This window comes from Curcuma longa, chromosome 6 (genome assembly GCF_044706935.1).
Source record: "Curcuma longa cultivar G26 ecotype Majalengka, Jawa Barat chromosome 6, ITB_CL_G26_1.1, whole genome shotgun sequence".
Classification (NCBI taxonomy): Eukaryota; Viridiplantae; Streptophyta; class Magnoliopsida; order Zingiberales; family Zingiberaceae; genus Curcuma; species Curcuma longa.
Genome location: NC_133866.1, coordinates 4,370,292 through 4,385,207, shown reverse-complemented (window position 1 = coordinate 4,385,207; position 14,916 = coordinate 4,370,292). Strand labels below are relative to the sequence as shown.

Below are 14,916 nucleotides of genomic sequence, written 5' to 3'. Positions count from 1 at the left end.
GTTTAACTGCAGTAAGTCAGTATCTCTTCCCCGTTGACCCCACGCCCAGCTCAGGTCCTTGAGGAGATTTGCAGTCTGCTACGTAACAGCTTGCACGACTGAAACGTAGTCCGAACTGCCGAGTATGAACTTGGCGTGCGTTGATGCGTGGGAAACCTTGTGTCGTGTTTGGAGTAGAAAATGAGATCCAAGGAGACTTTTTTAATTTGCCCACTGTAGTTTCCATATTTTCAACAGGCGCACAAAGGAGTGATAAATTTGAGAATTCAGGACTCATTTGTAACAATATAAACAATGGGGAGTGAAATGAAAATTCTGCTACATGTTATAGCTACTCTGCTCTGCCATGGCGATTGCATACTGGTAGAAGAAGATGGATTCTAGATTTTGGTGGACGATCCTCCTCGTCCTCGCCATGGCCTCCGCCGGAGCTCGCTCTCAGTCCACTTCCACCGACGCCCTCGGCTTCCTCTCCATCGACTGCGGCATCGAGTCCGGCTCGTCCTACGTCGACCCCCTCACCAACATCTCCTACGTCTCCGACGCCGGCTTCATCGACACAGGCGTCAACCGCAACATCTCCGTCGCCTACGTGGGCGACGTCAGGCAGCTGCAGCTCCGCACCCTCCGCGCCTTCCCCAACGGCACCCGCAACTGCTACACCATCCGGTCGCCGGCGGTGGTACGGGGGTCCAAGTACCTCCTCCGGGCGTGGTTCGTCTACGGCGACTACGACGGACTCAAGGGACAGCCGCTGGCCTTCGACCTCTACCTCGGCGACAACTACTGGAGGGGGGTGAACGTGACCAACGCCACCTCATACTACATGACGGACACCATCACGGTGGTCACCGGCGGGTACAGTTCAGTCTGGTAAAATCAGAAAACTATCGAATGAATAATCATCAAATGCGATTTCTTTCTTCCAGGGACTTGTCGGTGTGCCTAGTGAACACCGGGACGGGGACGCCGTTCGTCTCCGGGATCGAGTTGCGGCTGCTGAAGGACCATCTGTACCCGGCGGCGAATGAATCGCGGAGTTTGGTGCTGGTCGGCCGATGGAACTTGGGAGTGAAGTCCGACTACATTAGGTATTTATTTATTTATTAATAATTTTAAAAAATCATATTATTTTAATAATAAATCTGCTATAATAGAATTGAAATAAATGTAATTTTAAGATGAAAATAGAATGAATTGTTTTTATTTTTTAAAAAAAATAAAGCAACCTTATGTGATAATAGATTCGAATCCTAAGACATAGTTGAGTTAGTTACGACGCAGCAGACTTGCAGAAGAGGGTAAGGGTTTGAATCCTGGTGAAGTCAGGCAATACCCTCCTGCGTCGTGACCAACTGCAGTTTCTCGATTTACCTCTTCATAGATGGTCGTGGGGCCGCTAAGACAGCGGATTCCACCTTTTGCAGAAAAGAAATAAAGAATATTACCTCCGCGGTATAGCTAAGTTGGTTACGACGAAACAGAGTTATAAAAATGGCAAGTGTTTGAATGGAGCTGAGATAATGTCCTCTTCTGTTGTGAGCAACTATAGCTTTTCGATTTACCTCCTCACATATAATCGTGTGGGATTGACTATGTGCGACTGTGTGGGATTATGATGGAGAATGAAATTGTCTCGACTTTATCGAGATTCAAATTCTTTTTTACTTCTGTAACACTACTTCGTCGTAACCCCTCAATTATATCCGGTGGCAAATAACTGAAAGTCTTTTTTTACTCGTTTTATAAATTTAAAGTTTCTTGGGCTAAATTGGTAAAATGTGCTTCGCGCTTCCTTCTCTAGGTATCCGGCCGATCCGTTCGATCGGTGGTGGCCGCCAACTCCGTCGATCTCCTCCCCGTTGTTGGACGACGTCTCCACCAACTCCACCGTCCGAAACCTTCCCCAGGACTCGTTCGAAGTTCCCTCCGTCGTCATGCAGACCGCCGTCACCCCCGTCAACTCCTCCAGCATCGTCATCCAGTGGCATTCCTTGCTCGGCGGCGACGTCAACCAGTTCTTCCCCATCCTCCACATATCCGAGATTCTTGATCTCTCCGGTACCAATCAATCGCGGCAGTTCAACATCTGCGTGAATGGACTCCAGTGGGCGGGGGATATAATGAGCCCCCCTTACCTCAACTCGGCCGCCGTCTACAGCCTCGTGCCCCTCCCTTCGTCCCCCACCTATAACATCTCCCTCGAGGCTCTCAGCAACTCCACTCTCCCGCCCATCCTCAATGCCTTCGAGCTCTACATGACCATGAGCAACACCTCCGTGGACTCGGATGCCGGAGCTGGTAGGTAGCAGCTAGCTTTCGTTCCTTCGCCCTTTTTTTGTTTTCAGTTCAATCCTCTCTGTTGCAGTGCAAAAACTATTGTATGTTCTTCTTCCATTTCATCTTGGAACAAGCATGCATCTTGTATTTTCACAATGTCATCTCTTTGTTACAGAAACAAATCCCTATCTTCTTGCTCCTTGTGTTAAGATACAAGTTCCTCAATCCTCAACAATAATGTTTTAGCATATTTGATATCGTCTAAGATCATTCAAATTCTGAAATTGAGACTTGTACGAGCCAGTGTTTTCAAACACAAATCTCTCAAGTTTGAACTTATCGACCTCTACGTCCTGGTCTCTGCGGTCGAGCTGATCAGAAAAAAAAAATGCTTTCACAGGTATCACCTGAAGCATGATTTAAACAAAGAGGGTGGACTTTAGCTTTATTGTCAACTCGCCTGTCTGCTTCACATCTCAATCAAGAAGGTTTACTTTCATTTTTTTGATTTAAAAAATTGTTGATGACCCGTACAAATTTACTTGAATATTTATCTGAGTTTAATTTAAATGCAGCAAAGAAAAATATTTTTTTAGTTTTATGGAAATGTAGCTAAATTAGAATGATTTGGAAATCTTTGAAACACTAGAATAAATGTTTCAAAAAACCAAAAACTGGTAAATGACTTAATTAAAAAGTGTTTCCAACAGTGCGATACGATATTTTATGAAAATATTACTTGTACAAAATTTGCAATTATAAGTGATGTGGCGGGTCTGGCATGATAGAAAGAGATTAATAATCGATCCGAGCTAGCATCTGACCTGGCATGACAAACGGACAATGGTCAAACTGTGCTTTGACTGACCCAGTAACACTTCGAACAGCTCGATCACATGCTCTTATAGCTCGGCCGCTCAAATAGCTTGGCCACATGCTCCCACTGCTTGGTCGCTCAAACAGCTCGCCCACATGCTCCCACTGCTTGGTCGCTCAAACAGCTCGCCCACATGCTCCCACTGCTCGGTCGCTCGAACAACTCGGTCACATGTTCTCACAGCTCGCTCGCTCAAAGGACACAACTCGACCACATGCTCTCCGACTTCAAGTTCAGTCAACTCAACCACTAACGCACAGATGGTCCGACCTCTCCTTGGCTCGAAATCAAATAGACAACCAAACTTATCAACTCTACCAAAAGGATAAGGATGGTTATTAAGTTTTTAAACTTGGTTTCCGAAATTCTTGCACGTTTATGCGCACAATCGTCAGATGAAGATAATTCATCTTTGCCGAGCCGTTGGATGATTGAAAACCGTCAGAGTTCGTGCCTTTAATGATGCATTATTAGCCCATTTGACAGCTAATCATATACGGTACTTCTTGAAGATCGTGCTCCTCCGATTGTTATATAAGTCCCCATAGCCAGCAGGGGCGGATCCAGAAATAATATTTAGCGGGGGCTAATAAATTTTTTTATAATATAATAATCATTCCAAAACACTCTAAAATCATAAAAGAGGCGCTTGGTATATATTCGGTAATGAGAATGATGATGAATTTTCATTGAGGGGTTAATGGCAATGGGAATGATTACTGAATTGATGGTGCTTGGTATAGATACTGAAATGAGTATAATTATCATTGATGCTACTTGGTATGAATAAGAAAGTAATGAGAATAAAATTTTTTTTACAATTTTACCCTTACTAATTAAATACATGAAAAAATTTGTTAAATAAATTTTTTATGGATATTATGAATTGGGAACATCCTTTACAGGAAAGATAAGCACGTTGGAGTTGAGCACGTTGGAAAAAAATAATTTTTGGGATGATGACAATTGATCTGAAGGTGTAAATTTTTAATTTTCTCGTCCATAGAAATATTTTCCAGAGACCTTCCATCTCCTTTGATGTATTACTTGTGTTAATTTTTGAATTGAGAACAATGATCAAAAACAGGCTTTCAGAATGATAACTACTTGCATAAGGTCATGAAAGACCAATTACCCTTAATTTAAGAATCAAGAACAAAGAAATCTTCAACATCGGGCGAGCAACTCATGGTTTACTCCCTCAAATCCCACAACACTTTCCCCCAATCTAATCGGCAGATTTTTTCTCACATATCTACTCTAATCCACCACGGAAAAGCTTTCTTTCTCCTGATTTCTCAAATCGAAACCACAATCAACTCCGCCGAAATGCAAAACAAAGATTTAATATCTTTTTTTTATGGCATAGCAGTCGAACAGGCAAACGGAAGACATGTATTAAAAATTTTTTCTCCTGATCTCATGAGTATTGTGCTAGTAGTCTTGACATATATATTACTAATTTTAATCAAAATTAACATATTTTTATTTATGTTTAAGTTATTTTTTAAAATTATTTTATCTTAAACTTAGAAAATATTTTAATATATATATATTAAAAGTACTTTTAAATAGAAAATATTTTAAAATTTTATGACATAATGTATATTATTTTACTTTCTTATATATATATATTAAAAAAAACTATAACTTATAATATGATCAATAATGCCAATTAAGAAAATGTTCCAATTTAATTTTTTTTCCGGATAATTATATTGATTGGACAAACTAATAGATTGTTTAAGTTAGTATTAATACACATGCAATTATATAATAAGAAAAGCTGTGTTAATTTGTTTCATTACAATTAAGATAGTATATACACTTCACTAATTTTAAATTTTAATGTTTCAAATATATAATTAGAAGATGTAAAATCCTACCTGTTTCAAGCTCAGCGCGGCGCTGCCTTAATCCGCCTTCCATCTGCTAAATCCTGGCGAGGGCTTCAGCCCCCTCCAGCCCTCGCCGGAATCCGCCCTTGCCCATAGGTATAAAGAAAACTTTCTCTCGAATTCTTTACACACATATACTACTTCTCTTTTTTTTTCATTATTGCTTTTTGCTGACTTAAGCGTTGGAATCAGCGAAGGTTGAGGTGACATATTATTGATTGATAGCTTAACCGTCGATCGCATCCAGCCTGAACAATAAGGATATATATTTAAATAAAATAAATCCTGCAAATAAGGAAGATGTCTAAGAATAATAAATAAATAGTAATAATACAGATATTTTACATGGTTCAAAATTTTTTATTTGGGACTCATTTGTAACGATAGGAACAATGGGGAGTGAAATGAAAATTGTTCTTGATGTTATAGAAATAATGAGAAGCAGCTCCGCTCTACTCTGCTAGAAGAAGATGGATTCCAGATTTTGGTGGTCGATCCTCCTCGCCTTCGCCATGGCCTCCGTCGGAGCTCTCTCTCAGTCCACCGACGCCCTCGGCTTCCTCTCCATCGACTGCGGTATCGAGCCCGGTTCGTCCTACGTCGACCCCCGCTTCAACATCTCCTACGTCTCCGACGCCGGCTTCATCGACACCGGCGTCAACCGCAACGTCTCCGCCGCCGACGTGGCCGACTTCAGGCCCCCGCTGTTCAACACCCTCCGCGCCTTCCCCAACGGCACCCGCAACTGCTACATCATCGGGTCGCCGGCAGTGGTACGGGGGTCCAAGTATCTCCTCCGGGCGTGGTTCTTCTACGGCAACTACGACGGGCTCAACGGCCAACCGCAGTCCTTCCACCTCCACCTCGGCGTCAACTATTGGGACAGGATCTACGTGACCGACACGAGGGGATTCTATTGGACAGAAACCATTGCGGCGGCCATCGCCGGGTAATGGGTATACTTCTTCATGTAGGTAAAATCAAGGAACTGAATGAACAATCACTAAATATGATCTCTTTCTTTTAGGTATTTCTCGGTGTGCCTGGTGAACACCGGAACAGGGACGCCGTTCATCTCCGGGATAGAATTGCGGCCGCTGAAGGACGGTCTCTATCCGGCGGCGGACGAGTGGCGGAGTTTGGTTATGGTCGACCGATGGAACTTGGGAGCTAAATCTAACTTAAGGTTTTTTTAAAAAATTATTTACTATTATTAATTCTTGAAAATAAAAAATTTGAAAATCATATTACACATCTTAAAAAAAAAGATTCATGGAAGTTTCCCACCGACTGGAAGCGCATAAAATAAAAAATTCCTGCACCGTAAGGGATTTGAAACCATCCGGATGTCCTATTACACATATTACACATCTTAAATGTTCATAAGATGTATATATCATGGCCAAAAGCAAAGTCACATAGAGTTTAATCTTACTGAGAAATTTAATTATTAAAATTAATATCATTAAAGTTAATATTTTGGTTAATATTATAAAAAATATTAGCTAATTTCACTAACAGCTTTTGTGGTTGATTTTCACCCTCTCTTATATAACATAAATAGTATAGTTTTAAAATTTTATATAATATATAATTTTGATACTCAGCTAACTTCTAATTAAAAATTAAAATAACACTTTAGTATATTTTTCAATTTTTTTATTTTAGCATTATTATAGTAGTAGGTTTAAATAAATTGACTCAATTTAATTAAAATTATTACATATACAATATATTTATTAAAATATTTCCCCCAATTTTATTAAAAATCAATTCAAAATGAATTATTATATCAATTATGACCCAATAATATTTTTGAAGGGATTTTAACTAAATTAAAATTATTTTAATCAAATTTATATAATTTTTAATTAAATTAATAAATAGTATTTTAATATAACCGTATTTCATTTAATTTTGCTCTATATTATAATATCTAGGACTGGGTCGGTACGGTATACTGAATTTTGCATACGATATCGTATACCGTATCAAAAATTTCGGCATAAAAAAATCTATACCATTACCATACCGAAAATTCGGTATACCAAAATTTCGGTATACCGAAATTCGGTATACTGAATATACCGAATTTGTGGTATATTACACCGAAAATACTGAAAATTTTGATATACTGATAATTTCGGTACGGTATTATACCGAAAATGTTGGTATACCGAAATATCGAAAAATAATAATTTCATACCGATACCGATACCGAAAAATTCGGTACGGTATATACCGTACCGAAATTTTCAATATATCGAAATTTTCGATATGGACGGTAAATATCGATATGGTATTTATGGTATATCGAAAATTCGGTATTTTTTTCCACCCCTAGACTAACTTATAGGCTAACAGGTCGAACAGAGGACGATTAGCCATGTGAGTAGGCGAGTCACACATTTCACTAATGATGTCATTCGCATACAACAACAAAATAAAGAAATGAAATGAATCTTAGCATTCCATACCATTCTCTCCTGTCGAACACATCAGTAATACCCAATTTCAAACAACATACATGATATGCGCTATGGAAAGTTGCAAAGAATCTCTACACGAAATCGAGAACATCGCGGTATGCTTGATCCAGAACATCGCGGCAAATCTGAAACTAATTTCTCTTTGTACTCTGGCCAGAAGGGCCCTCGCCGCCCTTGCCGTCGCCGCCCTCGCCGTCGCCGTCGTCGCCCTCGCCGTCGCCGTCGTCGCCGTCGCCGTCGCCGTCGCCGCCGTCGCCGTCGCCGCCGTCGCCGTCGCCGCCGTCGCCGTCGCCGTCGCCGTCGCCGTCGCCGTCGCCGCCGTCGCCGTCGCCGGGGGCTTGGAGCCGGTAGATGTGGTTCCTGATCTTGATAACTTTGAATATGAAGGGATTATCATCCAGCTTCTGTACGTATTAGGGCTGGGTCGGTACGGTATACCGAATTTTGCATACGATACCGTATACCGTACCGAAAATTTCGACATAAAAAAATCTATACCGTTACCATATCGAAAATTCGATATACCGGAATTTCGGTATACCAAATATACCGAATTTTTGGTATATTACACCGAAAATACTGAAAATTTTGGTATACTGATAATTTCGGTACGGTATTATATCGAAAATGTTGATATACCGAAATATCGAAAAAATAATAATTTCATACCGATACCGATACCGAAAAATTCGGTACGGTATTATACCGTATCGAAATTTTCGGTATACCAAAATTTTCGATATGGACAGTAAATATCAGTATGGTATCTGCGGTATACCGAAAATTCGATATTTTTTCCAACCCCTAATAATATCTACTTTCACACATAACAACTACAATATTTTTATAATAAAAAAATATTATATCTGTATTTTTAAATTTTTTATTTTTTATAATGACAATAATAATAAAGGCGTTTTTTTTTACAAATATATCCAGTATGTAATTTCTTTATTATTTTGGACTAAACTGGTAAAATGTGCTTCGCGCTTCCTTGTCTAGGTATCCGGACGACCCGATCGATCGGCTGTGGCTGCAATGGAGCTCGCCGTGGTGGAACGACGTCTCCCCCATCAACTCCTCCAGCCTCCGTCGTCATGCAGACCGCCGTCACCCCCATCAACTCCTCCAGCCTCGTCATCACCCCATGGGATTCCGTCCCCGGCTACGTCAACCAGTTCTTCCCCATCCTCCACATATCTGAGATTTTTGATCTCTCCGGCACCAATCAATCGCGGCAGTTCAACATCTTCGTGAATGGATTCCGGTGGCTGGGGGATATAATCACCCCTCCTTACCTCTACTCGGACGCCGTCTACAGCCTCGTGCCCCTCCCTTCGTCCCCCACCTGTAACGTCTCCCTCGAGGCTCTCAGCAACTCCACTCTCCCGCCCATCCTCAATGCCTTCGAGCTCTACACTATCATGAGCAACAGCTCCGTGCCGTCTGATGCTGGAGATGGTATGTATCCGCTTTCGTTCCTTCGCGCCTTTTTTCCCCTTCTCTGTGTTGCAGTGTAACAGGGAGGAATATCTTGCCCATCAATTGCTCGATGGAAGCGCTAAGGCAGAGTGGGCACGAAAAAAGAAGTTCCCACCTTCACAACAGTGCACATTAGCGTGAAGAATGTAGCTTCAGATGCCCACGACAAGCTCCAAAATTTCCTAAATTTGATGTCTGCCAGAAAAAACTTAATTATGATAATTGGTATTGGAAAAGGACCAAAACAAATCAGCATAAAGAGAAAAAACATTAGCTTGAAAACCATAGATTGAAATGAGTGTTGGGAATTTTAGTGCGGATTATTTGTTTATTATTTGCTTTAGGGTGTGCTACACTGCTACTGCTAAGATACTTAGTCTGGTCACATGCCAGTTGTGTTTGTTTTCTATTTTTTCTTCTGAGCAATGTCATTAGCTTACATTGTTGATTATTTTTCATTTTTTTTACAGTTGATGCCATGACAGCAATCAAGAAGTGGTATCAGATCCAGAGGAATTGGATGGGAGATCCATGTTCCCCTAGTGCTTTTGTTTGGGATGGACTAAATTGTACTTATATCTTGTCAAATTCTCCAAGAGTCACTGTTGTGTGAGTTCTACAAGTTCATCTAACTCAAACTATTGATCATGAAATACCGGGACCAACCGTTTGAAAATTCTGTAATATTCTTATTAGTCACTCTTGTTCTGCAGGAACCTGTCATCAACTGGGCTGACTGGGGAAATAACCAAATCTTTTGCTAGTCTTAGTGCACTTCAATACTTGTAAGGCTACTGATTGCTTGCACTTTCCCATTGGATATGACAAACAGTCATTAGCAGTTTTGGATTGTTGGGGTCAATGCCAGGCCATGCGAGCATTTGTTGTGAAACCATGCAACATTTTAGAGCTATGTAAAAAGGAATGTCATGAGGGGAATTATTATCTAACAATTGTTCTTTAATCACTATTTTCAGGGACCTTTCTCACAACAATTTAACAGGGCCAATACCTGGTATTCTAGCAAATTTAAGTTATCTCAAACTACTGTAAGCATAGTTCTTAATCTTTTTTCACTTTATTGAAAAGGTATAAAATGGATCAACATTTCATGATTGCTTGCAGTGATTTGACAGACAACCAGTTAAATGGATCAGTTCCTTCGAACCTCCTTGAAATGTCACAAAATGGATTGCTTACCTTAAGGTTTGTGTTACATATAAGTTTAGCTCCTTCAATTTTTCTTTAATGATTCATAATATGAAAGGGCTCGCTGTATAATTAAAGAGATCTAGGCATGGAGTCGAGAGATATTAGGAGTTTAACTGTTTAAACTTGCGGTAATAATTTAGCATTAAAGTTTGTTCAATTTGTTCTCGAACTCAGATGCTTCTTTCCTTTTTGGTTGGAAAATTCTTCATAACTTCATACATATCTTTAACCAGCTGCTTCTTTCCTTTTTGGTTGGAGAATTCTTCATAACTTCATACATATCTTTAACCATCAAGCAAGTTATAATCTCATGCAGACTGGATGGGAATTCACATCTTTGTTACAATGGTACATTGTGCAATGTGATGCCTGCACCAAAAAAGAAGAAAATATCAACACCGGTGATCGTGATTCTCTGTATAGTTCCAGTTTTAATACTTGTGCTGATAGCCATAGTTTGGAGGGTGAGGAAAACACTAGGTGAGATTTATGTGACAAACTCTTGCAGTTGTTCAGTAATAGTAGACCGCTATCCATTTTCTGCTATGCGTTTAACAATCTTATTCATTTTTTGAAACTTGGAAGGTTTGAGAAAAGGCAACTCAGTGGATCCACAGATTGGTTTCCCAAAGCAAACAGATAATGCATTGCACCTTGACAATCGCCAATTCACATACATGGAATTACATTACATCACTAATAACTTTCAAAATGTCCTAGGCAAAGGAGGATTTGGGTCTGTTTTCCATGGACATTTGGAAGACGGTACTCAAGTTGCTGTGAAAATGCTATCACAATCATCATCACAAGGAATTAAAGAGTTTCTTGCTGAGGTAAATAAATCTTATACATATATGATGACTGAATTTAATTGGTTGGAGATGGTTGTTGCATATGAATCCATTGAGAGATTTTGCATAACCAAAGACGGGGAGAGGAAATAAATGTATAAACTCATATATTTTACAAAAAAAATTCAGGAGCTGTGGAAATTTCACTATTCTTTCAAACATGTAGTGATAGTACTCTTGAAAAATTATGTCCTACCCATGACTAGTCAGATCCTACAGAATATTAACTGCCCTATTCACTTCGTTTGTTTGATTTAGTTTGGATGTTGATGTTTCTAGTTCGTAAACATCAGAGATTATATTTTTTCAGGCCCAACACTTGACTAGGATTCATCATCGGAATTTAGTTTCATTGGTTGGATATTGCAAAGAAGTAAATCATTTGGCGCTTGTCTATGAGTTTATGTCTCAAGGAACACTGCAAGATCATCTGCGAGGTTTGGAACTACATTTAATATCATTAGCTAATAGCTGGTTCCTTTCATATTATCACTTGCTTTATAGCTTGCATGACAATCAGGTGATAAGAATTAGATTCAGCTTACAATCTAACTATTTAAACATATATTCTCTAGTCAAACACCTGGTTAATTGAATCTAATATGTGCATTCTTTTTTATTGTTGTTGTGTACAAGTAAATTTTTAATTATAAAATTGAATTATAGTTTTATGCAAGTTGAATGCAATTAAGAGTACCAAAGGGAGAATGTTGATGTCTAGAAATTCTGTATTTATCTTACAATGTTTTTCCAGACACGACTGACCAACAGAGTAACAGTGCTATTACTTATACAAAGCAATCTTTACGTCATTTAACTTGTTATTTTTCCCTGCTGAATTTGATGACTTGTTAATTTGACATGATGCAGGCAGGGCAAACAATGGTAGAGCTTTAAGCTGGAGACAACGTCTTCATATTGCAATTGATTCTGCACAAGGTTTGAAATAATATGAACTGTCAAGTATCAATATCCCCCTGCCTGATTCCCAGACCATTAATCTGAGACCATCTTGGTTCATCTATTAAATTGCATTGTAGGGTTAGAGTATTTGCAAAAAGGATGCAGACCACCATTAGTTCACAGAGATGTGAAGTCAGGAAATATCCTTTTGAGTGAAACTCTGGAAGCTAAGATAGCTGATTTTGGACTTTCGAAAGCTTTTATAAGTGAGACAAACAGTCCTATATCCACTGCAGTGGTGGGAACTCCTGGATACCTCGATCCTGAGTATGCCTCTGTTTTTCATTTATTTAGCTGTTTCAAGCAAGCATCTCTACCTACTAGAAAGATGGTAACCAAGGAATCCAAAAAGAAAAAAAAGAAAATTCATCTTCTTGGAACTTTTCATTTTCAGATTCATGTTTTAATATAATTATCCATCTCTCTATGCCTGAACTATTCACTTTAGTATTTTCATATATATATATATATATCCGGGAAGGAAATGCAACTACTGAAAACATTAGTAGTTGTGATAATAAGTAGGCAAACAAATTTGAAGAATACATTAATAGAAAATACATGAAGTTAAATTAAGAGGAATCATGAGTTTTAAGATTTATAGGGCAGAAGCATGCGGTATTTGGATCATCACTCAGTTTAAATCATATACTTTGCATCTTTTAGACTGTATATCCATTTTGTCCAATAACAGCAAACATATGCACATTGTGAAAATCCATGGCCATATCCAGTCATGTCTCCACAACTAATCTTCTGAACTAGTGATTATCACTCTATATAATGATTAACAATGAAGCAATCAACTTCAACTAAAATGTCATTGAGCTTTCATACTATGTTTATTTTTGTACAAAATTTATGATTGGAAATATGCCATATTGCTTGTTAGGTATTACAATACCTACCAGCTCATCGAGAAAAGTGACGTGTACAGCTATGGAGTGGTTCTTTTGGAATTGATCACTGGGCTGCCTCCAATAGTTGCAGGTCCAGAAAATGTACGCCTAGTCCAATGGGTGCTCCAAAGGCTTGCCAGAGGAAACATCGAGGATGTTGTAGATCCCAGGCTGGAAGCGGAGTATGACATAAATTGTGTTTGGAAGTGTGCTGATATTGCATTGAAATGCACGGCACAAAGATCCCAACAACGGCCAACCATGACAGAAGTTGTGATGCAACTGAAAGAGAGCTTAGAACTAGAGAACTCTCATTATAACACTGCAAACACAGTCAATCTTAACCGTGCTCCTGAGATAGAAGTGCCTAGAATGACTGAGATTTCTGGGCCAACGGCAAGATAAACTCGGGTTTGCTCGACTCCTCCCTCTTATATTGTTTGAAAATGTCATTTGCTTCAAATTCATGAAAATAGTATTTGGTGGAGTGTAGCTTTTATTTTCTATGGCAAAAACTATTATATGTTCTTCTATTTTCACAATGTCATCTCTTTACTTTTCTGTTTTTTTAGCAATTGACAACCTGCAGATAGATTTAAAAAACGGTAGGTGGCCCGTACAAAATTTACTTGATTATTTATCAGAGTTTAAATGCGGCGAAGAAAATTGTTGATGATCCGTACAAATTTAACCACCGACGACTTGACATAGTGTTACTAGTGTTAGAATAAAATGTCTTCGAAACATGCTTGAGTTGGTTACTGTAGAATAGATTTATTAAAATTGCGGAACAATGTTTAACTAATTATAATTTTTTGATTTATTTTTTCACAGGTCGTTGTGAGATTGATCGTGTGGAACCATTGGGATGACGAATTCTATCTTTTACTAAAAAAATTTACAGTACTAAGGAACAGCTTGCACAACTGAAATAGAAACGTCATCCGATCCGCCAAGTATATGTGGAAAATATTGTGTCGTGTTTGGAGTAGAGAAACGATGCTATAAAAATTGACCTACTTTCTATTAAAACGATGCTATGCTCTGCCACGGCGATTGCATACTGGAAGAAGAAAATGGATTTCTTTTTCCTCTTTCGAACCCTAAACTCTCTCTCATGCATGTTTTTAAAATGAATTAAGTTATTGAAATAATTATTTAAATTTGATTTAATTTCTTTATGTTGCAGATTGAGGTGTAGGGTTCAGGGAACTAACTGTTATTGAAATATTTCGGATCGACTAAATTAAATGAGCAGAGACAGAAATATTACAGTTTGATGCAAAATTATGTTATTAAAATAATGTCAAACTAATATTTAATTTAAAAAATATTCTTTAGAAATCATATATTTGCAGACAACACTTAGCTGTTTACGACGTGATGAGTAAGTACCACGATGATGGTACACGACCATCTACCAACTGCCAATCTGCTGTGATCGATCATATCTAATTGGGTAAAAAGTCAACCTGGAATTTTAAATATTAGTCAAACTGGACGGGAGTAGAAGCGCTCCGCTTATAATACAGCGACTACGTTGGTAGTCAAAGGGGACGTTATGAACTCAAAGTCAACTCCGTTGAGCGGATTCCCTGTCCTGGTCCGTGAGGAGATTTGCAGTCTGCGGCAGGACAGCGTGCACAGCTGGAAATCAGCCAACTGGCCGAGCACGCGCCTGGCGTGCTTTGGTGCGTGGTCAACGTTGAATCTTGTTTGGAGTAGGGGATGAGATCAAATGAAAAATTTTCAATTCGCCGCCTGTAATATTTTCATATCTCATTTGGTCATGGTTGGGAGAGTGGAAATAAAAAATTTTATTTTTGCCTTTTTTTTTTTGTTTATTTTTCAAAGTAAATTTTGCTTCACCATTTGTAAGGCTATAACTAGGTAAGCCGAACTAAATTAATGTAAGAAAGAGTGCCATAAAATAGAGTCACAAGACATAGTTAAGTTGGTAAATAC

General features: G+C 38.9%; 1 pseudogene; it reads left to right on the top strand.

Moving 5' to 3' along the window:
• The first annotated feature begins 346 nt into the window (after positions 1-346).
• On the top strand, positions 347-13,961 carry LOC141830464 (putative LRR receptor-like serine/threonine-protein kinase At1g05700; annotated as a pseudogene).
• The last annotated feature ends 955 nt before the right edge of the window (positions 13,962-14,916 follow it).